Source organism: Bombina bombina, chromosome 1 (genome assembly GCF_027579735.1).
Source record: "Bombina bombina isolate aBomBom1 chromosome 1, aBomBom1.pri, whole genome shotgun sequence".
NCBI lineage: Eukaryota > Metazoa > Chordata > Amphibia > Anura > Bombinatoridae > Bombina > Bombina bombina.
The window spans coordinates 157,894,239-157,921,093 of record NC_069499.1 but is presented as its reverse complement, the minus strand read 5'-3'; positions in this window follow the sequence as shown (position 1 = coordinate 157,921,093).

Sequence of the window (26,855 nt, the reverse complement as noted above, 5' to 3'; positions counted from 1 at the left end):
GGAGTGATCTGTCCAGTTCCACAGACGGAACAGGGACAGGGCTTTTATTCAAATCTGTTTGTGGTTCCCAAAAAATGAGGGAACCTTCAGACCCATTTTGGATCTAAAGATCTTAAACAAATTCCTCAGAGTTCCATCGTTCAAAATGGAAACTATTCGGACCATCCTACCTATGATCCAGGAGGGTCAGTACATGACCACAGTGGATTTGAAGGATGCTTACCTTCAAATACCGATTCACAAAGATCATCATCGGTTCCTAAGGTTTGCCTTTCTAGACAGGCATTACCAATTTGTGGCTCTTCCCTTCGGGTTAGCTACAGCTCCAAGAATCTTTACAAAGGTTCTGGGATCGCTTCTGGCGGTCCTAAGACCGCGAGGTATATCAGTGGCCCCTTATCTGGACGACATCCTGATACAGGCGTCAAGCTTTCAGATTGCCAAGTCACATATGGACATAGTTCTGGCATTTCTCAAGTAACATGGGTGGAAGGTGAACGAGGAAAAGAGTTCTCTATCCCCACTCACAAGAGTTTCCTTCCTATGGACTCTGATAGATTCTGTAGAAATTAAGATTTACCTGACAGAATCCAGGTTATCAAAGCTTCTAAAATCTTGCCGTGTTCTTCATTCTATTCCGCGCCCTTCGGTGGCTCAGTGTATGGAAGTAATCGGCTTGATGGTAGCGGCGATGGACATAGTGCCATTTGCACGCCTACACCTCAGTCCGCTGCAACTATGCATGCTCAGTCAGTGGAATGGGGATTACACAGATTTGTCCCCTCTGCTAAATCTGGATCAAAAGACCAGAGATTCTCTTCTCTGGTGGCTTTCTCGGGTCCATCTGTCCAAAGGTATGACCTTTCGCAGGCCAGATTGGACAATTGTAACAACAGATGCCAGCCTTCTAGGTTGGGGTGCAGTCTGGAATTCCCTGAAGGCTCAGGGATCGTGGACTCAGGAGGAGAAACTCCTCCCAATAAATATTCTGGAGTTAAGAGCAATATTCAATGCTCTTCTAGCTTGGCCTCAGTTAGCAACCCTGAGGTTCATCAGATTGCAGTCGGACAACATCACGACTGTGGCTTACATCAACCATCAAGGGGGAACCAGGAGTTCCCTAGCGATGTTAGAAGTCTCCAAGATAATTCACTGGGCAGAGACTCACTCTTGCCACCTATCAGCAATCCATATCCCAGGTGTAGAGAACTGGGAGGTGGATTTTCTAAGTCGTCAGACTTTTCATCCGGGGGAGTGGGAACTCCATCCGGAGGTGTTTGCTCAATTGGTTCATCGTTGGGGCAAACCAGAACTGGATCTCATGGCGTCTCGCCAGAACGCCAAGCTTCCTTGTTACTGATCCAGGTCCAGGGATCCAGAAGCGGCACTGATAGATGCTCTAGCAGCCCTTGGTTCTTCAACCTGGCTTATGTGTTTCCACCATTTCCTCTGCTCCCTCGACTGATTGCCAAAATCAAACAGGAGAGAGCATCGGTGATATTGATAGCGCATGCGTGGCCACGCAGGACCTGGTATGCAGACCTAGTGGACATGTCATCCTTTCCACCATGGACCCTGCCTCTGAGACAAGACCTTCTACTACAAGGTCCTTTCAATCATCCGAATCTAATTTCTCTGAGACTGACTGCATGGAGATTGAACGCTTGATTTTATCAAAGCGTGGCTTCTCCGAGTCAGTCATTGATACCCTTATACAGGCACGAAAGCCTGTCACCAGGAAAATCTATCATAAGATATGGCGTAAATATCTTTATTGGTGTGAATCCAAGAATTACTCATGGAGTAAGGTTAGGATTCCTAGGATATTGTCCTTTCTCCAAGAGGGTTTGGAAAAGGATTATCAGCTAGTTCTTTAAAGGGACAGATTTCTGCTCTGTCTATTCTTTTGCACAAGCGTCTGGCAGAAGTTCCAGACGTTCAAGCTTTTTGTCAGGCTTTGGTTAGAATTAAGCCTGTGTTTAAACCTGCTGCCCCCCCCATGGAGCTTAAACTTGGTTCTTAAAGTTCTTCAAGGGGTTCCGTTTGAACCCCTTCATTCCATTGATATTAAACTTTTATCTTGGAAAGTTCTGTTTTTGATGGCTATTTCCTCGGCTCGGAGAGTCTCTGAGTTATCTGCCTTACAATGTGATTCTCCTTATCTGATTTTCCATTCAGATAAAGTAGTTCCGCGTTCAAAACCTGGGTTTTTACCTAAGGTAGTTTCTAACAAGAATATCAATCAAGAGATTGTTGTTCCATCATTGTGTCCTAATCCTTCTTCAAAGAAGGAACGTCTTTTACATAATCTGGACGTGGTCCGTGCTTTGAAGTTTTACTTACAAGCTACTAAAGATTTTCGCCAAACATATACACTGTTTGTTGTTTACTCTGGACAGAGGAGAGGTCAAAAAGCTTCGGCAACCTCTCTTTCTTTTTGGCTTCGGGGCGTAATACGCTTAGCCTATGAGACTGCTGGACAGCAGCCCCCTGAAAGAATTACAGCTCATTCTACTAGAGCTGTGGCTTCCACCAGGGCCTTTAAGAATGAGGCTTCTGTTGAACAGATTTGCAAGGTGGCGACTTGGTCTTCGCTTCATACCTTTTCAAAATTTTACAAATTTGATACTTTTGCTTCTTCGGAGAAAGGTTCTACAGGCAGTGGTTCCTTCCATTTAAGCCTGCCTTGTCCCTCCCTTCATCCGTGTACTTTAGCTTTGGTATTGGTATCCCACAAGTAATGGATGATCCGTGGACTGGATACACCTTACAAGAGTAAACATAATTTATGCTTACCTGATAAATTTATTTCTCTTGTGGTGTATCCAGTCCACAGCATGCCCTGTCTTTTTAAGGCAGGTCTAAATTTTAATTTAAACTACAGTCACCACTGCACCCTATGGTTTCTCCTTTCTCGGCTTGTTTCGGTCGAATGACTGAAAGGAGCATATAGCAGCTCTGCTGTGGGTGATCCTCTTGCAACTTCCTGTTGGGAAGGAGAATATCCCACAAGTAATGGATGATGCGTGGACTGGATACACCACAAGAGAAATAAATTTATCAGGTAAGCATAAATTATGTTTTTTTCATCTGCATTTATATATATTTTTTCATCAGCACTCACTGGATTTGAACTCAGGGAGACGTCCCCCCTCTTTCATGTATTTTATATATTTTAGACATTAGTCAACTATTTATTCATTGTGCATATATTAAATATATTGTGATTCTAATTTATGCCTTCCACTTGTTTTTATATCTACTTGTTTATATTTCTGCTGAACATACATGTGCTTTTAGAAGCGTTTTAGTGTTCCTAGCCCAACATCTTTCAATCTTTTGTCACCTATATAGGTCCTTATTTTTTATCAGATATGTATCTTTTTAATTTTGAGCAGTTTATTTCCTAGCTGTACTCTGCAGCGCCAGTTTTATATTTTTTGTTTGTATTTATTGCTCTGAATTGAACTACTGAGGAGGAGTAGTTGATAAAAAATTCGGCACATAGGATATATTGTGAGTGCCAACTCTCACTATCATTTTTCCAAAAGGTAATTCCAAGAAATCAGTACACTAACTGGCAAAAAGGTTTCCAAACCATCAAGCAAAAACAGCATCAAAATTCAGGCAGTTAGTTGGCAACACACAGGCAAAAAGATGTCAAAATCAAAAGGCAAAAATGAAGGTAAAAACAATCCAGGTCAAAAAATCCAAGAACAGCAAACTGATAATGTAGCACACACAGTAAGTAATTAAATAAACTGGCTCAGAACTCCTTGGTACTTATAGACTCAGATAATTGTTGGAGTTAAAGAGACCAAAAACAGAGAGGGCTGGTTTGAAAATGACTGAGCTAAAAGCTAAAGCCTACCAGTGGCACATTGGTAACTCTTCTGCTCAGTAATGCTGTAGACATGAGTTCAATCCTCACATTGGGTGTCAGACAGTGTAGGCAAAAATCATGACAGAGCTGTTGGAAAGTATGGGACAGTTGGTAAGAGCTGCTAGCTAACCTGTAGCGCAGAAGAGAATGGTGAGAACTGATGGCTAATCCGGAGTGCAGGAGAGAATACATCACAGGGTTTTACTTAAGTACTTGAGGGACATGGAAATTACACTCCCTATAGCTCGCTCCCACTGTCAGGCAGAGCAGGAGCGAGCTACATTGAGTGTAATGGTGCGGTCGGGCCAGACTGTGACTTGACAGCTGCCCAGATGCGCTCAGAGGGAAAACCAGACCCGCTCAGTAGAGCACAGAGGGCGGGTCTGAAAACCCCTCTTTTTTAATAAAAATTCACCGGCAATATTATGTTATATAAAGCTAGCACTAATATAATGTTATATAATTCTGCACTATGTGCAGAATTATATAACATTATTTTCTAGGTTACTGGCCCTTTAAGACATATAAGTCTCCTTGATCTAATCAAGGATGACATGGAGCCACTATCTGCAGCTTATAGGGCAGTCTCCAAGCTGGCATGTATGTTAACTTGAATACAATTTTTGGCAGTTTTCAGAGGACAGAAGGCATAGTCAGCAGAATATCAAAGTCCACCTTCTGGAAGGTGCTGCCAAGTTTCCTGGCTGCTCTCCACACTCGCTGCCACAGGTATAATTTTTTCCCTCAACTCTTTAGGCCTGGCATGGCATCAAGAGTGTATTATACCTACGGGCAGGATTGCCCAATGTCCTGGGTGCGATAGATTGCACCCATGTGGCACTCAGGCCACCCCACGATCAAGAGGCGATATATAGAAACTGCAAGCAATTTCACTCTCTCAATGTTTGTGACCATTCCATGTGCATACAGAGTGTCAATGCATCAATCCCCGTAAGTGCTCACGACTCTTATATCCTATCTCATTCTGCTCTCCTTGACAGAATTCCTTGAAGGATGGTTGCTGGGTTAGTCAACTAATGCATACAGCCTCTCATTTCTTTTCACCCACAAATAATATTAGAGCTCTACACATTTTAGGGTATGAGTGGGCTGGGCAAACAAACAAAGCAATGGAGTGAATGGCATGTCATCACAAATCAGGAAATAAAAAAATAAGTGGTAGTGTTATCCACATATACTTTTTTTTATTATCTCTGCCAGTCTGTATGTGGTGAATCATCAGAATCTACAAATATGACATATGATGTATATGATGGCTGCTGTGGATTTATTTAGCTTTTTGTGTTTTATTAGCATTGAGCAATTGCTGCATCTGAAGATATGAAAAAGACAAAGTTAAGGCATTGCATCATCATGACCTGGGTGTCTAATTGCAATAGAAATCATATTACTGTGATACAAAGGCCTTTATGCCATTCAGTGAGTGATACCTAAACTTCCTCACTAGAGTGTGTACATATACTCACCAGATGGAGGGAGATGAATTGAACCTCAAATAAAAATTATATTTAAAAAAAAAAAAAAATCTTCATGTCCCTTATCACCTTTGTGTAACTTAAAGTGACACTGAACCCAAATTTTTTCTTTTGTGATTCAGATAGAGCATGACATTTTAAGCAACTTTCTAATTTGCTCCTATTATCAAATTTTCTTCATTCTCTTGGTATCTTTATTTGAAATGCAAGAATGTAAGTTTAGATGCCGGCCCATTTTTGGTGAACAACCTGGGTTGTTCTTGCTGATTGGTGGATAAATTCATCCACCAATAAAAAAGTGCTGTCCAGAGTTCTGAATAAAAAAAAAGCTTAGATGTCTTCTTTTTCAAATAAAGATAGCAAGAGAATGAAGAACAATTGATAATAGTAGTAAATTAGAAAGTTGCTTAAAAATGCATGCTCTATCTGAATCACGAAAGAAAAAATTTGGGTTCAGTGTCCCTTTAAGGGACATGAAACCCATTTTTTTTCTTTCATGATTCAGATAGAGCATGTGATTTTAAACAACTTTCCAATTTACTTCTATTATCAAATTGCAAGTGTCAATAGCAATCAGTTTAAGAACATGTTACTGGGAAGCAAGCATTTATTTTATTTTTATAAAAAGTGTCATTGAGGCCAATTTAACAAAGGTCTTGCGGACCAGATCCGACAGTGCGGATCAGGTCCGCAATACGCTCTCCGTATTCAGCATTGCACCAGCAGCTCACAAGAGCTGCTGGTGCAACGCTGCCCCCTGCAGATTTGCGGCCAATGGACCGCCAGCAGGGGGGTGTCAATCAACCCGATTGTTCTCGATCGGGTTGAATTATGGCGATTCCTGTCCGCTTGCTCATAGCAGGCGGACAGGGTTGTGGAGCAGCGGTCTTTAGATCGCTGCTTCATAACTGCTGTTTCTGGCGAACCTGAAGACTCGCCAGAAACACAGGCCCTCAAGCTCCAATCGGAGCTTGATAAATGGACCTCATTGTCTCTGTCCTTTTATTTCTTCCATTATATTTACTTATGTCTTTTTGGAGACCGTAAATTTGGAAAATGAAATAACGTGAATATCAAGTGTTGACATGTGTACTCCGGGTAGTCTTCTCACATAGCATCACCTGGCCTTAACACCAGGTTTTTGGGCACTCGCTTTTAAGAGAAGTGTCCCTTTCCGTTGAATGGTGATCTGAAACACATGGGAAAATTAACATATAAGTATGAAATGTTGACGTGTATATAAGTTTGCTTAGGTACATAGCAACAATGTTTTTTTTCTGTAGATAATTACAAAATCTTGTTAAATGTAGCTTGGGTTATCTGTCCTGTGAATATGAAATGTTGACGTTAATACTTCTCTAAGATATCTTTTCTAGCGACACTGATGATTTCATTTTTGTTGTTTGTAGCTACTGACAAGATCTTGGTGAATGTCTCTTTCTTGAGTTACACTTGCTGCAACTTAAACATATAACTGGTCATGTCAAATGCCCTAAGGTGTATGTTGTTGTTGGGTTGTTTTTTTACTTCTTGTGATCTTTTTTACTATTCAGCATGTAGGCACCGGAATAGAATATGTGTTTTTCTCCTCTCATTACTTTTCTTTACCTTTGAGAGCAAAATGTGCTGTGTGTGTGTAACAATCCAGATACACAAAGTGTTGTTATTACAGCAAGTGATATTCCTTCTGAGTTTTTCTTAGATAAGATAAATAGATTTGAAGTGCTTGAACAAAAACAACTCTTAATTACTAAATTAGTTGTCTGTAATCCCAAGCAGTCATACATAAGTAGAAACTGTACCTATGTCAATATGCTCAGGATGTTAATGTAGTTATATGTTAGCTCACTGTCAGTGTCTGCAAGACAGTGTGGCTAACAAGTTAACATGGTAGCAATTTAACATTTTAAGCTGAGATGTCACAGTTTGAAATATAAACAGCATAACAAGTTCGCATATCATATTAGTCAGGCAAAGTTCTAAGATATTGTTTTAAGTTGTTCTATGTTCGCTTACCAAGCGTAGATAAAAGATACAAAAACAACCTGTTGTTGTGTTGTTTGTACGAGCTGTGTGCGGTCCTGTGTGGAGCAGCAGAGAGCAGCCTGTCTGAAGTTTGCAGCGTGGAGTTGCGGAATGATCCGATGCGGCCATCAGTGACGTCACCCGCCCAACAGCTGATCCAAAGAGTCCGGCGAGACTGCAACCGGAGGTTGCAAGATAGCACTTGTTGTAACTGTATTGCTGGTAAGGTGATCTCCAAACTGGCATAGGTCAGAGGAGAGTAGATGGTCTCAGGAGGAGAAACAAGTAGTTAGGGTAAAGAGCAAAGTAACCGTAATTACGGAGGGCTAGATATTACTGAACTGAACATTCAATACCAAGCAATGTTATAATTCAAAGGTGTGCCTTATAAAGGAAATGCTGAACGAAATAGAGGCTGAGCGGTTTAACCCATAACTTCCCAAGGATATTACAGAGGGGTCCCCCAAAATGAACCACTCTGGGGTTCAAGGATGAGGCCTGTCCGGAATGCGCCGATGGAACAAAGAGATCAACCTGGGGGCCGACAAGTTGACAGAAGGCTCCCAGGAATCTTCATCAGAGGAATAACCTTTCCAATGGATCAGGTACTGCAACCGGCCAGAAACTCTTCTGGAGTCCAATATTTTTTCCACCTCAAATTCACAGTCAGGAACAACAGGAACCTGAGTGGTAGATCTTGTAGAAGCATTCCTGAGTTCTTTGTACGGCTTAAGCAGGTTAACATGAAATGTGGGATGTATCCTATATCCTTCGGGGAGTTCAAGGGTCACTGCGTTAGAGTTTATTACCCTCTTGATCGGAAAGGGTCCAATGTAGAATCTATTCAATTTTCTAGTCGGAGTACTGAGACGAAGATTCCTTGTTGATAGCCATACAAGGTCTCCAATCATGTACGTGGGTGCTGGTCTCCTCCTTAAGTTATAATAAACTTTCTGTCTATCCTGAGCAGTCTTGATGTTATCGGCAAGAATAGAGAAGGTTTCAGCGATACTGTTAGTGGTGTCATTGACAACCGGGCACTGACTGTCATATTGAGGGTTGACATGGAATAATGGATGAAATCCATAGTTGGTGAAGAACGGTGTAGTCTTAATTGTGGAATGATAGGCATTGTTATGGGCAAATTCTGCAAGTGGAAGTAAAGATGACCAGTTATCTTCGTTTTGTGTGACAAAACATCTGAGATAATCTTCCAACCACTGATTTGTTCTCTCCGTTTGACCATTACTCTGTGGATGGTATGCGGAACTCAAACGTTGTTCAATGGATAATGCCTTACAGAGTTCTCTCCACATTCTAGAGGTAAATTGTGAGCCTCTATCTGTGGTAATTGATAGGGGTAAACCATGTAGTTTGATGACATTATTGATGAGTAATGTAGCGGTCTCCATAGAAGTTGGAAGTTTGTGGTATGGGATGAAGTGAGCCATTTTAGAAAATAAATTGACAACCACCATGATTGTAGTATTGTTACTGGATTTTGGAAGTTCCACAATAAAGTCAGCAGCTATATGAGTCCAAGGTTTTTCAGGTATAGGTAGTGAAAGCAGGTAACCTACCGGTTTGTGTTTTTCAATTTTGCAAGTTGTGCAGATCTCACAAGACTGAATATATTTTAGGATATCTGTGGACATATGTGGCCACCAGTATGATCTCTTGGTTAATTCTATGGTCCTTTGTACCCCAGGGTGACCCGTTAGGGTTGAGTCATGCATAGCTTTAAGAATTGCCATTCTTAAAGATGGGGGAACATAGATCATGTTATTGTTGCGGTACAACCCGTCAGTACCTTTTGTTAACAAGTGTTTAGGCAGAGTTGTATCTGTATGCTGATGTTCTTGAAGAGAAGTTCCTTCATTAAAAAGTATTCCTAGCGATTCACGGAAACAGTGGTCTGGAATGATAGTTCCATAGGGCGTCTGTGCAGAAGGTTTGTCAGGTAATCTTGAAAGTATGTCAGCTTTTGTATTTTTTGATGCGGGTCTATAAGATATGTTGTATGAGAATCTTGAGAAGAAAAGACTCCATCTGACTTGCCTAGAAGTCAATGTCCTATGGGTCTTGAGGTATTGAAGGTTTCTATGGTCTGTGTAAATTTGTATAGGTTTGTCTGTACCCTCTAGGAGATGCCTCCAATGCTCTAAAGCTGCTTTCATTGCAAGCAACTCCTTCTCACCAATGTGATAATTGAGTTCTGATGCTGTTAAAACTCTAGAGTAGAAAGCAATAGGGTGTACAGGTTCTTGAGGTGAGGGGCGTTGGGACAGAATGGCACCAATCGCGTAATGGGAGGCGTCAACCTCCAGTATATATTGGAGGTTTGGTTTTGGAAAAGAAAGTATTGGTGCTGTTGTAAAACATGTTTTCAGATACTGGAAAACATTATTTGTGGTCTGTGTCCAAAGAAAAGGAGTGTGGCTCTTTGTTAATTCGGATAAGGGTTTTGTAATGTGAGCGAAATTCTTTATGAATTTCCGGTAAAAATTGGAAAAACCAAGAAACCTCTGTACATCTTTCTTTGTTTTTGGAGTTGGCCAATTGAGTATAGTTGAAACTTTATCTGTTTCCATGGAAATACCCTGTGGTGTAATGTGGTATCCCAGAAATGTAATGTCGTGTGAATGAAAAATACACTTTTCTAATTTGACATACAGGTGATGTGCCTGCAACCTTGATAATACAATTCTGACTAGCTTAGTGTGTTCTTCAATGTTAGATGAGTATATTAAGATGTCATCTAGATAAATCACCATTGATCTGTCAAGTAAGTCTCTGAATATGTCGTTTATATACCTCTGAAAGGTAGCAGGGGCGTTACAAAGCCCAAAGGGCATAACGGTGTATTCATACAACCCGTATCTGGTTCTGAAGGCAGTTAGCCATTCATCACCTGGTCTAATTCTTATCAGATTGTATGCTCCCCTTAAGTCGAGCTTTGTAAATATAGATGCACCCCTAAGGCGTTCAATCAACTCCGGTATTAAGGGTAGGGGGAAACGGTTCTTGACAGTCCTTTTATTTAATTCCCTGTAATCCACAATTGGGCGCAGGGAGTGATCTTTGTTTTTAACAAAGAAGATACCTGCTCCTGCTGGAGAGGTAGAAGGTCTTATGAAGCCTTTTTTTAAATTCTCATTGATGTATGTCTTTAAATGTAATAACTCATTTTCTGATAACGGGAATATGTGCCCATAAGGAATATCAGATCCAGGAATTAGATCTATTGGGCAATCATAAGACCGATGTGGTGGCAGAGTTTCAGCCTCTTTTTTACAAAAAACTTGTTCAAAATCTTTGTATTGTTGGGGTATATGAACCTCTGTAACTGACAGTATAGGTATATGTGGTATACAAGTAGACTTACAGTAAGGTGAGTTGAAATGTATGGTGTTAGATTGCCATAATATTGTAGGTTGGTGTAATCTAAGCCATTGAAGCCCAAGCACCAAAGAGAAGATAGGTGATGTGAGTACATCAAAGGTAATATACTCGTGATGGTTATTTTGTAATGTAACCAGAATAGGTACCGTCTGATGTGTAATAGGCCCTGACTCAAGTTGTTTACCATCAATAAGGCGCACCAGAACAGGTTTCTGTTTCTTTACAAGTGGTATTTTATTTGACATAACAAGTGCAGAATCTATGTAACATGAGTATGCCCCAGAATCAATAACAGCTTCAGAGCAGAGGCGGCGGTGATCCCACTGTAAAGAGACGGGTATTAGACAGTTTGTTTCCTGGGAATTGGTCATTTTCAGGGTATATACTGTATCACAATTCTTACCCTTCTTTGACCTTTTAAGTACTGGGCAAGTGGAAACATCGTGTTCTTTTGATGCACAGTATAGACATAAGTGATGTAGTCTACGTCTGTTCTTCTCCTCAGGGGTCAGGGGTCCCTTGATGGCCCCAATATCCATTGGTTCATCTGTCCCTTTTGGATGTGACGGGACTCTGGCATCATGAAATCTGATATTGGTGTCATGAGATACCTTTTCCTGTTTCCTCTCTCTAATTCTGTGGTCAATTTTGATACTTAATTGCATTAGGCCTTCCAGATCGTCTGGCAAATCTAGTCTAGCAAATTCATCTTTTATATGTTCTGACAACCCAAGTCTAAACTGACTTTTTAGGGAAACCTGGTTCCAGCCTGAGTCTAGCTGCCAGATCTTAAACTCAGAAATGTAATCCTCCACTGCTCTTTTGTTTTGTTTTAGATTTCTTAGTTTGTGCTCTGCAGTGCTTTGTCTATGGGGATCCTCATATAAGGAGGATAAGGAGCTAAGGAAGTTATCAAGAGAGTTTAGTGTGGGACTATTTTGTTCATAAAGTGAGTCAGCCCATATACGGGGTTCACCCCTCAGGTATGAAATCATTGTCAAAACCTTTATTTTGTCATTAGAAAAGGTTTTCGGCTTTAAGGTAAAAAATAAGGTGCAGGCATTAATAAATTGTCTGAATTGCTTCCTGTCGCCACTAAACTTATCTGGTGGACTGACAGGAGGTTCTGGTGTAGTATCAGTGTTAAGAGCTGCAGGTGTGTGCCCTTCCTTAATAATATTCTTTAGGGTTTGATTTTCTACCTGTAGGTCTCTCAGGCCTAGATTTAACTGATCCACTTTTTGGCCTAGAGTAACCACATAGTTAGAGAGCTCCACAGGATTCATCACACCTGTATGTTTTTTTGGGCTTGGTATTCCTGTAACAATCCAGATACACAAAGTGTTGTTATTACAGCAAGTGATATTCCTTCTGAGTTTTTCTTAGATAAGATAAATAGATTTGAAGTGCTTGAACAAAAACAACTCTTAATTACTAAATTAGTTGTCTGTAATCCCAAGCAGTCATACATAAGTAGAAACTGTACCTATGTCAATATGCTCAGGATGTTAATGTAGTTATATGTTAGCTCACTGTCAGTGTCTGCAAGACAAGTTAACATGGTAGCAATTTAACATTTTAAGCTGAGATGTCACAGTTTGAAATATAAACACCATAACAAGTTCGCATATCATATTAGTCAGGCAAAGTTCTAAGATATTGTTTTAAGTTGCTCTAAGTTCGCTTACCAAGCGTAGATAAAAGATACAAAAACAACCTGTTGTTGTGTTGTTTGTACGAGCTGTGTGCGGTCCTGTGTGGAGCAGCAGAGAGCAGCCTGTCTGAAGTTTGCAGCGTGGAGTTGCGGAATGATCCGATGCGGCCGTCGGTGACGTCACCCGCCCAACAGCTGATCCAAAGAGTCCGGCGAGACTGCAACCGGAGGTTGCAAGATAGCACTTGTTGTAGCGGTATTGCTGGTAAGGTGATCTCCAAACTGGCATAGGTCAGAGGAGAGTAGATGGTCTCAGGAGGAGAAACAAGTAGTTAGGGTAAAGAGCAAAGTAACCGTAATTACGGAGGGCTAGATATTACTGAACTGAACATTCAATACCAAGCAATGTTATAATTCAAAGGTGTGCCTTATAAAGGAAATGCTGAACGAAATAGAGGCTGAGCGGTTTAACCCATAACTTCCCAAGGATATTACAGTGTGCCTATTCTTGTGCAATATATTAGGCTGACATATCATTTTCCTTCTAAGTTTGTTAATCTAGGTTTTGGCTGTTTAGCGTGAACCTGCATGGAGATGTTAATGAGAGTGTAGTGTACATTTGCGTGTTAGGGATGAAGGCACATGACCTTCATTCATTAAAACAATTATTGTATAGATTGATGTTAGTTTTAATATTCTTAAGTGTAAACTATTCCGTGTCTGATGCTCCTTTCATGTTGTGTATTGTTTTGTAAGCATGGGCGACTGGTGTGCTTCACACAAATTCGAATTTTGATTTTTAATGACAGGAAAAGCAAAAAAGGTGTGTATGGTACACCCCTATGAGGACATATAGTTATGTTTTTATGAAACGTATATGGTATCGTTCGATATTTTGCACATTTGACGTTACCCAAATGATATTCATTTGATATTTTTTGTTTCCAATAAACAGGATATTGCATACATTCTATGAGAAGTTGCTATCTTTTACGCTTTTAATACAGTTTTGGATGTGTTTAAGTGACAATGGCAATGTGCCATGATATAATGCATAATTGAAGAGGCAGGTTTGGCATAAAGAATGGAGGACACACATGAGGCAGAGTACAGACCTGGCAGGAGCATACGTACTTTGACAATCAATGAAAACAAAACAAACTTCATCACATTTTAGTTCCAGTGACCTTTAGGTAATAATAGCTGTTCTATGCAGGTGTTTAATATGCTTTGCATAAGAACAGCCCTTTGCCATGAAGATCTATACAGATACCTTCAATTTAACTAGCTAACCCCGCCCCTTGATCAGGTATAAAGCGTCAGGTCTCATGATACACTTTGCTTGGTATCTTTCCGTCAAGCTATTGAGAGCTAGTCTTGTCGCACCTATCAAGTGTGTACCTTTGTGCTTAACCTTTGCTCCTTCTACTCTCAGCCTTCTGTTCGTTTGGGAACCGCTTGCTGTTCTTTGTGGGAAATCAGCTTTCTCCTACTGCCAGATCATCAAGCTGCTGCTGCGCGGCTAGCGTGAATTCATCACCGGCTTCTCTGCTCAGTGTCTCATCTTCACTCAGCATTTCCCCTGCTGATCCTCTGGGAGTTATTTGCCACAGCTGTCTCTTCTCATTACCGGGACTTTCTGATCCTGTTTGAGTAATCCTGTTTGCGCGCTATTAGAGGTAACTATTCCTTCTGTTAACAACAACTGCATAATACATATGTTTATGTTACAGACCCCATTCAAGAGGCCAGTAAGCAGATTAAATGTTACCTGTTGATACAGGAAATATTAAGGAGAATGGGTGTGTACTTCACAGAATCCTCAATGGTTATATTTATTAAACATATATTTGTTTGCAATTGTATTCAAACAATAAAGTTTTGCAATTGTATTCAAACAATAAAGTATTGTAATTACATTCAAACACTAAAGTTTTGCAATCTTAATAACCAAGTAACATGTCATTTGTGCTTATTTATCATAAATATTAAGCATACACATATTAATCTTTCCCTACAGTATTCCTCTATCACTTTTCATGTAAATCAATCTCACAAACTTTACATTCTTATCTATACAAGGGAATGTCATACATAACAGGACATGTACTAAATCTTTTCTAATTGAAGACAATAATGTATCTGAGATTATCTGCATATAAAGTACTTTTAACTGTAAATAACTGACTCTATGTCAGACAGTGCTGTTACCATTACACATTTTATATTAACATTAATATAGCATTTAACACCAATGAATACTGCATTAATAAAATAATTTAGAAGTAGCTGGAGTGAATACTGCATTAATAAAATAATTTAGAAGTAACTGGAATGAATAATGTATTAATAAAATAATTTAGAAGTAACTGGAATGAATACTGCATTGATACAATAATTTAGAAGTAACTGGAACCTTACAGTCTTATTTTGATTACCTCAGACATATTTACAGATCATCATTAAATACAGAAATGTTAACATATCTCTCTTATTTTCTCCCATCTGAGATATTGCACATGTAATAAAGCTGTACATAAAATATCTCTTTTACACCTGAAGTGTTTTGTGTGGTATTTCTTTAGGCATACCTGTTAAAACAGGAAATAAGGAGAATGGGTGTGTACTTCACAGAATCCTCAATGGTTATGAGGTAAAACAAAAACAGTCTCATTGCTCCACCCATGATCTCCCACAATCCTTCAGGATCATAAGTCCATGTCAAAATAAGAGTCCCATGCTCTCACAACAGTTGCATTTTCATAGTAAATTATTACAAAATAAGAGTCCTATGTCAGAGAGTGGCATTTTCATAGAAAATTATTACAAGCCCCATATAAAACAAATACAATTAAAAAAACATCTTTCAATATGAAACATGAAAATTGCATAAAACATTATACAATTGTGCACATATATTTTAACTGCCACATTCTCCCTGACAAAATAAAATGGCTCCAGCTACTAAAACTTATATACACTCACAGTTTTATTACCCTGAAATACCACTTTCTTAACTTAATATACTGTTGCTGTGGGATTGTATGGTGCCACATTGTGTGAGTTGTGAGGTGTATCAGTGACGTGCAGTGAGGTCAGTGGCTGGTGAGGCACTGGCTAGTATCTGAGCTAGATAAACACACATATAAACCAGAAAGAGGTTATGTTGTTGGATACTGAAAATTCTGCAGAAACACTTAGACACACACACACAAACAAATACATTCTAAGGCACACACACACTCACTCACTCATAGACACACAAAAACAGAAACATTCAAAGGCACACATATACACTCACAGACACACAGAAATACTCAGACACACAGAAACATGTGCTCACTAACAGACACTCAGAAATACTCACACACACCTTTAAAAAAAAAAAAAAAACACAGACACACAGAAAAGAAGAGAAGGGGTGGTGTAATACACATCAGCACCTTTTTGCTTAAAGGGACACTGAACCCAAAATGTTTCTTTTGTGATTCAGACAGAGCATGAATTTTAAGCAACTTTCTATTTTACTCCTATTATCAAATTTTCTTTATTCTTTTGGTATCTTTATTTGAAATGCAAGAATCTAAGTTTAGATGCCGGCCCATTTTGGTGAACAACCTGGGTTGTCCTTGCTGATTGGTGGAAAAAATCCATCCACCAATCAAAAAGTGCTGCCCAGAGTTCTTAACCCAAAAAAGCTTAGATGGCTTTTATTTCAAATAAAGATAGCAAGAGAACGAAGAAAATTTGATAATAGGAGTAAATTAGAAAGTTGCTTAAAATTGCATGCTCTATCTGAATCACAAAAGAAAAAAATTGGGTTCAGTGTCCCTTTAAAGCACACTTTTGAGATAATGAAAATATAAGGAACTTGGCTATTTAAATAGAAAAGAATACAAAGGGGGTTCCTTCTGCGGAATTGTATATAGTGTAATCTGTTCAATAAAACATAATTTATGTAAGAACTTACCTGATAAATTCATTTCTTTCATATTAGCAAGAGTCAATGAGCTAGTGACGTATGGGATATACATTCCTACCAGGAGGGGCAAAGTTTCCCAAACCTCAAAATGCCTATAAATACACCCCTCACCACACCCACAAATCAGTTTAAGGCATAGCCAAGAAGTGGGGTGATAAGAAAAAAGTGCGAAAGCATAAAAAATAAGGAATTGGAATAATTGTGCTTTATACAAAAAAAATCATAACCACCACAAAAAGGGTGGGCCTCATGGACTCTTGCTAATATGAAAGAAATGAATTTATCAGGTAAGTTCTTACATAAATTATGTTTTCTTTCATGTAATTAGCAAGAGTCCATGAGCTAGTGACGTATGGGATAATGACTACCCAAGATGTGGATCTTCCACGCAAGAGTCACTAGAGAGGGAGGGATAAAATAAAGACAGCCAATTCCGCTGAAAATAATCCACACCCAAAACAAAGTTTGAATCTTATAATGAAAAAAATGAAATTATAAGCAGAAGAATCAAACTGAAACAGCTGCCTGAAGTACTTTTCTACCAAAAACTGCTTCAGAAGAAGAAAACACATCAAAATGGTAGAATTTAGTAAAAGTGTGCAAAGAAGACCAAGTTGCTGCTTTGCAAATCTGATCAACCGAAGCTTCATTCCTAAATGCCCAGGAAGTAGAAACTGACCTAGTAGAATGAGCTGTAATCCTTTGAGGCGGAGTTTTACCCGACTCGACATAAGCATGATGAATTAAAGATTTCAAACAAGATGCCAAAGAAATGGCAGAAGCCTTCTGACCTTTCCTAGAACCGGAAAAGATAACAAATAGACTAGAAGTCTTTCGGAAATTCTTAGTAGCTTCAACATAATATTTTAAAGCTCTAACTACATCCAAAGAATGCAATGATTTCTCCTTAGAATTCTTAGGATTAGGACATAATGAAGGAACCACAATTTCTCTACTAATGTTGTTAGAATTCACAACCTTAGGTAAAAATTTAAAAGAAGTTCGCAACACCGCCTTATCCTGATGAAAAATCAGAAAAGGAGACTCACAAGAAAGAGCAGATAATTCAGAAACTCTTCTGGCAGAAGAGATGGCCAAAAGGAACAAAACTTTCCAAGAAAGTAATTTAATGTCCAAAGAATGCATAGGTTCAAACGGAGGAGCTTGAAGAGCCCCCAGAACCAAATTCAAACTCCAAGGAGGAGAAATTGACTTAATGACAGGTTTTATACGAACCAAAGCTTGTACAAAACAATGAATATCAGGAAGATTAGCAATCTTTCTGTGAAAAAGAACAGAAAGAGCAGAGATTTGTCCTTTCAAGGAACTTGCGGACAAACCTTTATCCAAACCATCCTGAAGAAACTGTAAAATTCTCAGAATTCTAAAAGAATGCCAGGAAAAATGATGAGAAAGACACCAAGAAATATAAGTCTTCCAGACTCTATAATATATCTCCCTAGATACGGATTTACGAGCCTGTAACATAGTATTAATCACAGAGTCAGAGAAACCTCTTTGACTAAGAATCAAGCGTTCAATCTCCATACCTTTAAATTTAAGGATTTGAGATCCTGATGGAAAAAAGGACCTTGTGACAGAAGGTCTGGTCTTAACGGAAGAGTCCACGGTTGGCAAGAGGCCATCCGGACAAGATCCGCATACCAAAACCTGTGAGGCCATGCTGGAGCCACCAGCAGAACAAACGAGCATTCCTTCAGAATCTTGGAGATTACTCTTGGAAGAAGAACTAGAGGCGGAAAGATATAGGCAGGATGATACTTCCAAGGAAGTGACAACGCATCCACTGCTTCCGCTTGAGGATCCCTGGATCTGGACAGATACCTGGGAAGTTTCTTGTTTAGATGAGAAGCCATCAGATCTATTTCTGGAAGACCCCACATTTGAACAATCTGAAGAAATACCTCTGGGTGAAGAGACCATTCGCCAGGATGTAATGTTTGGCGACTGAGATAATCCGCTTCCCAATTGTCTATACCTGGGATATGAACCGCAGAAACTAGACAGGAGCTGGATTCTGCCCATACCAGAATTCGAGATACTTCTTTCATGGCCAGAGGACTGTGAGTCCCTCCTTGATGATTGATGTATGCCACAGTTGTGACATTGTCTGTCTGAAAACAAATGAACGATTCTCTCTTTAGAAGAGGCCAAAACTGAAGTTCCAAAATATTGATCGGTAATCTCACCTCCTGAGATTCCCAAACCCCTTGTGCTGTCAGAGACCCCCAAACAGCTCCCCAACCTGTCAGACTTGCATCTGTTGAAATTACAGTCCAGGTCGGAAGAACAAAAGAAGCCCCCTGAACTAAACGATGGTGATCTGTCCACCACGTCAGAGAGTGTCGTACAATCGGTTTTAAAGATATTAATTGAGATATATTTGTGTAATCCCTGCACCACTGGTTCAGCATACAGAGCTGAAGAGGTCGCATGTGAAAACGAGCAAAGGGGATCGCATCCGATGCAGCAGTCATAAGACCTAGAATTTCCATGCATAAGGCTACCGAAGGGAATGATTGTGATTGAAGGATTCGACAAGCTGAGATCAATTTTAGACGTCTCTTGTCTGTCAGAGACAGAGTCATGGACACTGAATCTATCTGGAAACCTAAAAAAATTCGTATGAGATTCTGCTAAATGTGAAGACTGAGCAAGTACCAAGATATCGTCCAAATAAGGAAATACCACAATACCCTGTTCTCTGATTACAGACAGAAGGACACCGAGAACCTTTGAAAAAATCCTTGGAGCTGTTGCTAGGCCAAACGGCAGAGCCACAAACTGGTAATGCTTGTCTAGGAAAGAGAATCTCAGAAACTGATAGTGATCTGGATGAATCGGAATATGCAGATATGCATCCTGTAAATCTATTTTGGACATATAATGCCCTTGCTGAAAAAAGGCAGAATAGTCCTTATAGTTACCATTTTGAATGTTGGTATCCTTACATAACGATTCAATATTTTTAGATCCAGAACTGGTCTGAAGGAATTCTCCTTCTTTGGTACAATGAAGAGATTTGAATAAAGCCCCAGCCCCTGTTCCAGAACTGGAACTGGCATAATTACTCCATCCAACTCTAGATCTGAAACACATTTCAGAAATGCTTGAGCCTTTGCTGGATTTACTGGGACACGGGAAAGAAAAAATCTCTTTGCAGGAGGCCTTATCTTGAAGCCAATTCTGTACCCTTCTGAAACAATGTTTTGAATCCAAAGATTGTGAATTGAATTGATCCAAATTTTTTTGAAAAAACGTAATCTGCCCCCTACCAGCTGAGCTGGAATGAGGGCCGCACCTTCATGTGGACTTGGGAGCTGGTTTTGGTTTTCTAAAAGGCTTGGACTTATTCCAGACTGGAGATGGTTTCCAAACTGATACCACTCCTGAGGGCGAAGGATCAGGCTTTTGTTCCTTATTGTGACGAAAGGAACGAAAACGATTATTAGACCTAAATTTACCTTTAGATTTTTTATCCTATGGTAAAAAAGTTCCTTTCCCTCCAGTAACAGTTGAGATAATAGAATCCAACTGAGAACCAAATAATTTATTACCCTGGAAAGAAAGGGAAAGCAAAGTTGACTTAGAAGACATATCAGCATTCCAAGTTTTAAGCCATAAAGCTCTTCTAGCTAAAATAGCTAGAGACATATACCTGACATCAACTCTAATGATATCAAAGATGGCATCACAAATAAAGTTATTAGCATGTTGAAGAAGATTAACCAAAAAGTTGAAGCTGCAGCAACATCCGCTAAAGATATAGCAGGTCTAAGAAGATTACCTGAACATATGTAAGCTTTTCTTAGAAAGGATTCAATCTTCCTATCTAAAGGATCCTTAAAGGAAGTACTATCTGCCGTAGGAATAGTAGTACGTTTAGCAAGAGTAGAGACAGCCCCATCAACCTTAGGGATTTTGTCCCAAAATTCTAATCTGTCTGATGGCACAGGATATAATTGCTTAAAACGTTTAGAAGGAGTAAATGAATTACCCAAATTATTCCATTCCCTGGAGATTACTTTAGAAATAGCATCAGGGACAGGAAAAACTTCTGGAATAACTACAGGAGATTTAAAAACCTTATTTAAACGTTTAGATTTAGTATCAAGAGGACCAGAATCCTCTATTTCTAAAGCAATTAAAACCTCTTTAAGTAAAGAACGAATAAATTCCATTTTGAATAAATATGAAGATTTATCAGCATCAACCTCTGAGACAGAATCCTCTGAACCAGAGGAACCACTTTCAGAATCAGAATGATGATGTTCATTTAAAAATTCATCTGAAAAATGATAAGTTTTAAAAGACCTTTTACGTTTACTAGAAGGGGGAATAACAGACATAGCCTTCTTAATAGATTTAGAAACAAAATCTCTTATGTTAACAGGAACACTCTGAGTATTAGATGTTGATGGAACCACAACAGGTAATGTAACATTACTAAAGGAAATATTATCTGCATTAACAAGTTTGTCATGACATTCATTACAAACAACAGCTGGAGGAACAGATACCATAAGTTTACAACAGATACACTTAACTTTGGTAGATCCAGCACCAGGCAGCGTTTTTCCAGAAGTATCTTCTAACTCAGTGTCAATCTGGGACATCTTGCAATATGTAATAGAAAAAACAACATATAAAGCAAAATTGATCAAATTCCTTAAATGACAGTTTCAGGAATGGGAAAAAATGCCAGTGAACAAGCTTCTAGCAACCAGAAGCAATAAATAATGAGACTTAAATAAAATGGAGACAAAAGTGACGCCCATAATTTTTAGAGCCAAAAAAGACTCCCACATTATTTGGCGCCTAAATGCTTTTGGCGCCAAAAATGACGCCACATCCGGAACGCCGACACTTTTGGCGCAAAAAAACGTCAAAAATGACGCAACTTCCGGCGACACGTATGACGCCGGAAACAGAAAAAAGTTTTTGCGCCAAAAAAGTCCGCGCCAAGAATGACGCAATAAAATGAAGCATTTTCAGCCCCTGCGAGCCTAACAGCCCACAGGAAAAAAGTCAAATTTTAAGGTAAGAAAAAAATTGATTGATTCAAATGCATTATCCCAAATATGAAACTGACTGTCTGAAATAAGGAACGTTGAACATCCTGAGTTAAGGCAAATAAATGTTTGAATACATATATTTAGAACTTTATACAAAAGTGCCCAACCATAGCTTAGAGTGTCACAGAAAATAAGAATTACTTACCCCAGGACACTCATCTACATGTAGTAGAAAGCCAAACCAGTACTGAAACGAGAATCAGTAGAGGTAATGGTATATAAGAGTATATCGTCGATCTGAAAAGGGAGGTAAGAGATGAATCTCTACGACCGATAACAGAGAACCTATGAAATAGACCCCGTAGAAGGAGATCATTGAATTCAAATAGGCAATACTCTCCTCACATCCCTCTGACATTCACTGCACGCTGAGAGGAAAACCGGGCTCCAACCTGCTGCGGAGCGCATATCAACGTAGAATCTAGCACAAACTTACTTCACCACCTCCATAGGAGGCAAAGTTTGTAAAACTGATTTGTGGGTGTGGTGAGGGGTGTATTTATAGGCATTTTGAGGTTTGGGAAACTTTGCCCCTCCTGGTAGGAATGTATATCCCATACGTCACTAGCTCATAGACTCTTGCTAATTACATGAAAGAAAATCACTTTATTTCAGGCAGTATGGCAGACTATTTTGAGACTCTTCTTCAAAAAAAAAACCTACAGATAAGCATCTTTTCATTATGAAACGTCATATATCACATTGTGTAAGGCTTCTTGCGTCATAACCAACCCTTAAAGATAAAAATGCCAGTGTAGGCTAAGGGGCATGTCTAATGTCAAATTACCCAAGTCATTTGCACCACAGGGCTCCAGTTTAATCTGAGAACAAAAACAAGCACCAAAAATATACATTCTGATTACTTGTTCTCTTTCCCCCATGTTCCTCTCCCCCTACGCTGTTCTTTATTTCTTTATGAGAAGTCTAGATTGGATGCTCTTACTTTAGTATTATATTTATCTTGTTCTTTTTTGAACAGATGTGTTTTTTTAAACATATGTTTGACAATCATATTTCTATAGTTGGAGAGGAGGACTTGATGGTAGGATAGTAAGCAAAGACTGAACTACTGGATCAGTTATTTAGGTTTCTTCATTACTTCCTTCCCCTCAATGGAAATGTATCTATATTATGTTTAAGGTTTGCCCTATTTTTTTTTTATATATATACAATTTAATTAACATCAATGAGGATGAGCAACAACAAAACAATGAGTACTTTATTTTATATGCTTGTAGTAAGACTTGTACTTGTAGTAAGAATACTATTTTGTGTTCTACTTGTCAATTTTCTGTGCATGATGTGAAGCAATGTTTGCTATGTTTTATAATTTAATACTGTAATATATATATATATATATATATATATATATATATATACAAACACAAACACTCACACTCACACTGAAAAACACCCACACATACCCACACTAACAAACACACACTCACACACAAAATCTATTGTTATTATGGTGAGCATAAGGTATCCTTTTCTGTTGTTTTTATTTAACTTTACTCATTTTTTCAAAAGTTCAAAAAGACAAAAATTAATTTGGCAAAAAATAAAGGAGCATCACCCAACATTAACTCAGTTTTGCATTAACAGTAAAAGGACACAAAAAAGAAAGGGAAAGTTAGGTTTCTCAGCTTGAGTTCCTTGAAATGTTTATAGCAGCAACTTGTCCATATATCAGACTTACACCAAGGAGCTCTTAATAAAACATCAATATAAAACAAGATGGAAGGGTTTGGTTCATTTAAAATAAAACAAAAAAAAAAACTAATATTAACCAAACAGACATATTTGTGTCTGTCGGGTCGTCGTCCGCTGCTCAGGGCCACACTAGTGAGGACTGGAGTGACACAGTCAGAACTTGAAGTCAGTCAGTGAACAAGTGGCAGTGCACTGCCAGCAACCAAGCCACGGCGCTGCTAATTTTAATAATTATTAACTGGATCGGTCCTCAGCATGTGATCATCAGAATCAGATGATCACATGATGAGGAGTACCGGTCCGGTTAATAATTTTGGTAAGAGCCTGTAACGGGGCTCCGGGTCAGTAAGTCAGAGAGAGTAGTGGTCAGAGTGTCATACCGACTAGACAGACTGTGACAGTCAAAGTCTTAGTCAAGAGCCCCTAGCCTAGGCCTCCTCCTCTTACCGGACCAGTAGTGGCTGCCTCCTCTAAAGTTAAACTTTAAGTGTCTGACGACGACTTACTTGTGTGTGTCGGCTCCTCAGTCAGGGCAGGCAGGACCTGTGGGCAGCAGCTGTGATTAGCAATCCACTCACTAACTTGATGGCTGGCTAACTTGATGGCTGTGACTCAGTCTGTCCTAAACAGGCAGGAGTGAGTGTCACTGACTGTTTTGTTCCCGCCAGAGACTGCTCCTTCTTTGCGCATGCGCAGTACAGCAGGGAGTCATGACCGGTGTTGATGGGCTCCCAGGGAAAATACGAGGCCTCATTAGAGATGCCTCTTTAATAGTTTTATCAGCCGCGCTGCTGCTGCAAATCACCACCGGGTGGTGCAGCAGAGAGGCTAGTCATAAAAATCTATGTAAAAATATTGCGCAATAGAGAAAAACCAGAACCCACTGCCTCTATTGCGCAATATTATAGAGTTGGAAATTTAAAAAAAACAAAAAACATTTAACTTTTTATTTTTTTTTATAAAATTATATATTTTTTTTTTATTTGCCCCAAATGGCAGGTGCGGCAGTGCCTCACCTGCCTCCTATGAGTGCACGTCACTGAGGTGTATGATATGAGAGTAGTGGCATATAATATTGTGTAGCCCATACAGGTAAGTGAGGAAAGGTATATGCTGCTACACTGTGGAGCATGGTCTGTGGTTGTAGTGATGGCTGACCCAGTGTTTCATATGTAAACATTTGCTTTGGCTTTCTCTTTCTTACAGATCGTCTTGGTTCGATATTGTTTTCTATTGCCAGACTTTCCACTTCATCAGACTGGGCACATTCACTTTCACTATCTACACTAGCCCCGGGTGGAAATGTTGGATTTAGGATCAGTTCATTTGGCAATTGGTTCTCTGTCAAACTGTTTCTCTCCCTTAGTGGGACTTGTACTTGATCTCTTTCTTTTTCTTTTCTCTCAGGTGCTGACGATGCTTTTTTGACAAGAGGATTCCCTTGACCCAGTTCTGAACCTTGCCGGTAAGTATTTTCTCTTCTATGCTCTGTCCAACTCTCAGGGATTCTCAACTAGTATCTTCCAGAGCTGTCCTCATCCGAAGAGGTTGTGTCACTGTGGTAAGAAGATTCTCTTATCTTTGACTCTCTATTGCCTTGTCTGCTTTGTCTCTGTTTTGCAGGTTTCAGTGGTTGTGGTGGTGTCTCCACAGGCAAGTCGTTCACTAATAACAGTAAGTTTCGGTTTAGGGTTCTTGTCCCTCTTTTGTTCCCATTCTCAGGACTCACCACATATACAGGATTGTCTGCTACCTGCTCTTTCACCACATAAAAGCCGGACAGATAGCTCAGCATGCTAAGGCACTGTGGCTGAGCTCTGCGCAACTCAAGGGTTGCAGGTTCAATCCCTGGTGCAGTCCACTCAGCCTTTGATCCTTCCGAGGTCGATAAAATGAGCAGCGCCTTGAGACCCTTACGAGTAATTAGCCGCACTTTACAAGTACCCAATACATACATTAATACATACATAAATGATCTTCTCACAATACAGCCTGAGTTTTCCTGGGCCTCCTCGCTCACTCAAGGTTCTAACAAAGACTCTGTCTCCAGGCTTTAGAATCACACCTTTGACTTTTAGGTCATACTGAGCTTTGCCTCATGCACTTACTTGCCTGCTGTTTTCACTTTCACTATTAGATACGCCTCGGCCATCTTTCCAGCCCAATGGTCTGCAAATCCTTTGTGAGTCACCCCCTCATCCTCTTCAATCAGCCCAAATATCAGGTCAACAGGGAGGAGAGGATGGTGTCCAAACAGTAAATAGAATGGGGAGTACGCAGTGAACTCATGACGTGTGCAGCTATATGCATGTATAATCTAAGGAAGGTAATCTTTCCATCTTGCCTTTTCTTTGTCAGCCAGGGTTCGCAGCATTTGGAGGAGAATCTGGTTGAATCTCACAGCTGGGTTACTTTGAGGGTGATAAGGAGATGTTCTTGAATGGCGTACTCCAGCAAGTTTCCGAAGATTCCGGAAAAGCTCGTTCTCAAATTCCCTGCCTTGGTCATGATGTAGCTTTCCAGGGTAGCCAAACTGGGGGATGTAGTCATTGAAAAGACGCTCAGCTGCTGTACAGCCAGACCATGACCCTGAACTTTCCATACTGATGCTGGTAGAGGATAGCTCGTAGGCCCCTTTCTGATGCATCGGTGTGCAGCGTGAATGGTAAATTCTGGGTAGGCTAGAATTGGTGGTTTTGTCAACATGTATATCAATACTTCAAGCATTTTCTGGTGTTTTCTTGTCCACTCCACAGGGGTTTGGGAGGGCATTTGTGGGCCCTTGGTCTTTCTTTGACTGGACTGGACTGGTGCCACCCTAGGCTTTGCCTGGAGAAGCTCATAGATAGGCTTGGCCACACATGAACATTTTTGAATAAATGAGCGATAGTAGCTTAGGAAGCAGAGAAGCCTCCTTACCTCACCGATGGTCTGTGGAGTATGATGTTTGAGTGACAGAACTGCTTCAAGATCTTTGGGATCAATCCGCACACCTTCAGCAGACACAAGACGACCCACATATCTGACTTCACTACGGAAAAGCTCACATTTTTCAGACCGAAGTTTGACCCCATGAAGTTGGAGGGCTTGGAGAACCTTGTGAATCACTTCCACATGTTCATTAAAAGACTTGGCATAACATAGCACATCATCAAGGTATGGTATGCAACATTTGTCCCTGAGGGAATCCAGCATTTCCTCCATGCTGCGCTGGAACGCTGCAGGTGCATTGGACAGGCCGAATGGAATTCTTACCCATTCATAAAGCCCCCAAGGTGTTATAAAAGTTGTCATGTGCCTGGAACCTTCGGCTATGAAGCCCTGATGGTAAGCTTTTTCTTGGTCAAGAATACTGAACCATGCATAACCCCCAGTGTATCAAGCAAGTCTTGGATTCTCGACAGAGGGTGCCTATCTGGTACAGTCTTTTTATTGAGGAGACGATAATCTATACACAAGTGGAGCAAACCATCCTTCTTTCAGACGCAGACTACTAGTGCAGAATAAGGGGACTTGGACTTCACAATCCTCCCTTTTGCCAGGAGATCTTGAATATAGTCCTTGACTTCTTGGAACAAAGGCTTAGGTACCGAAGAGTATGTCC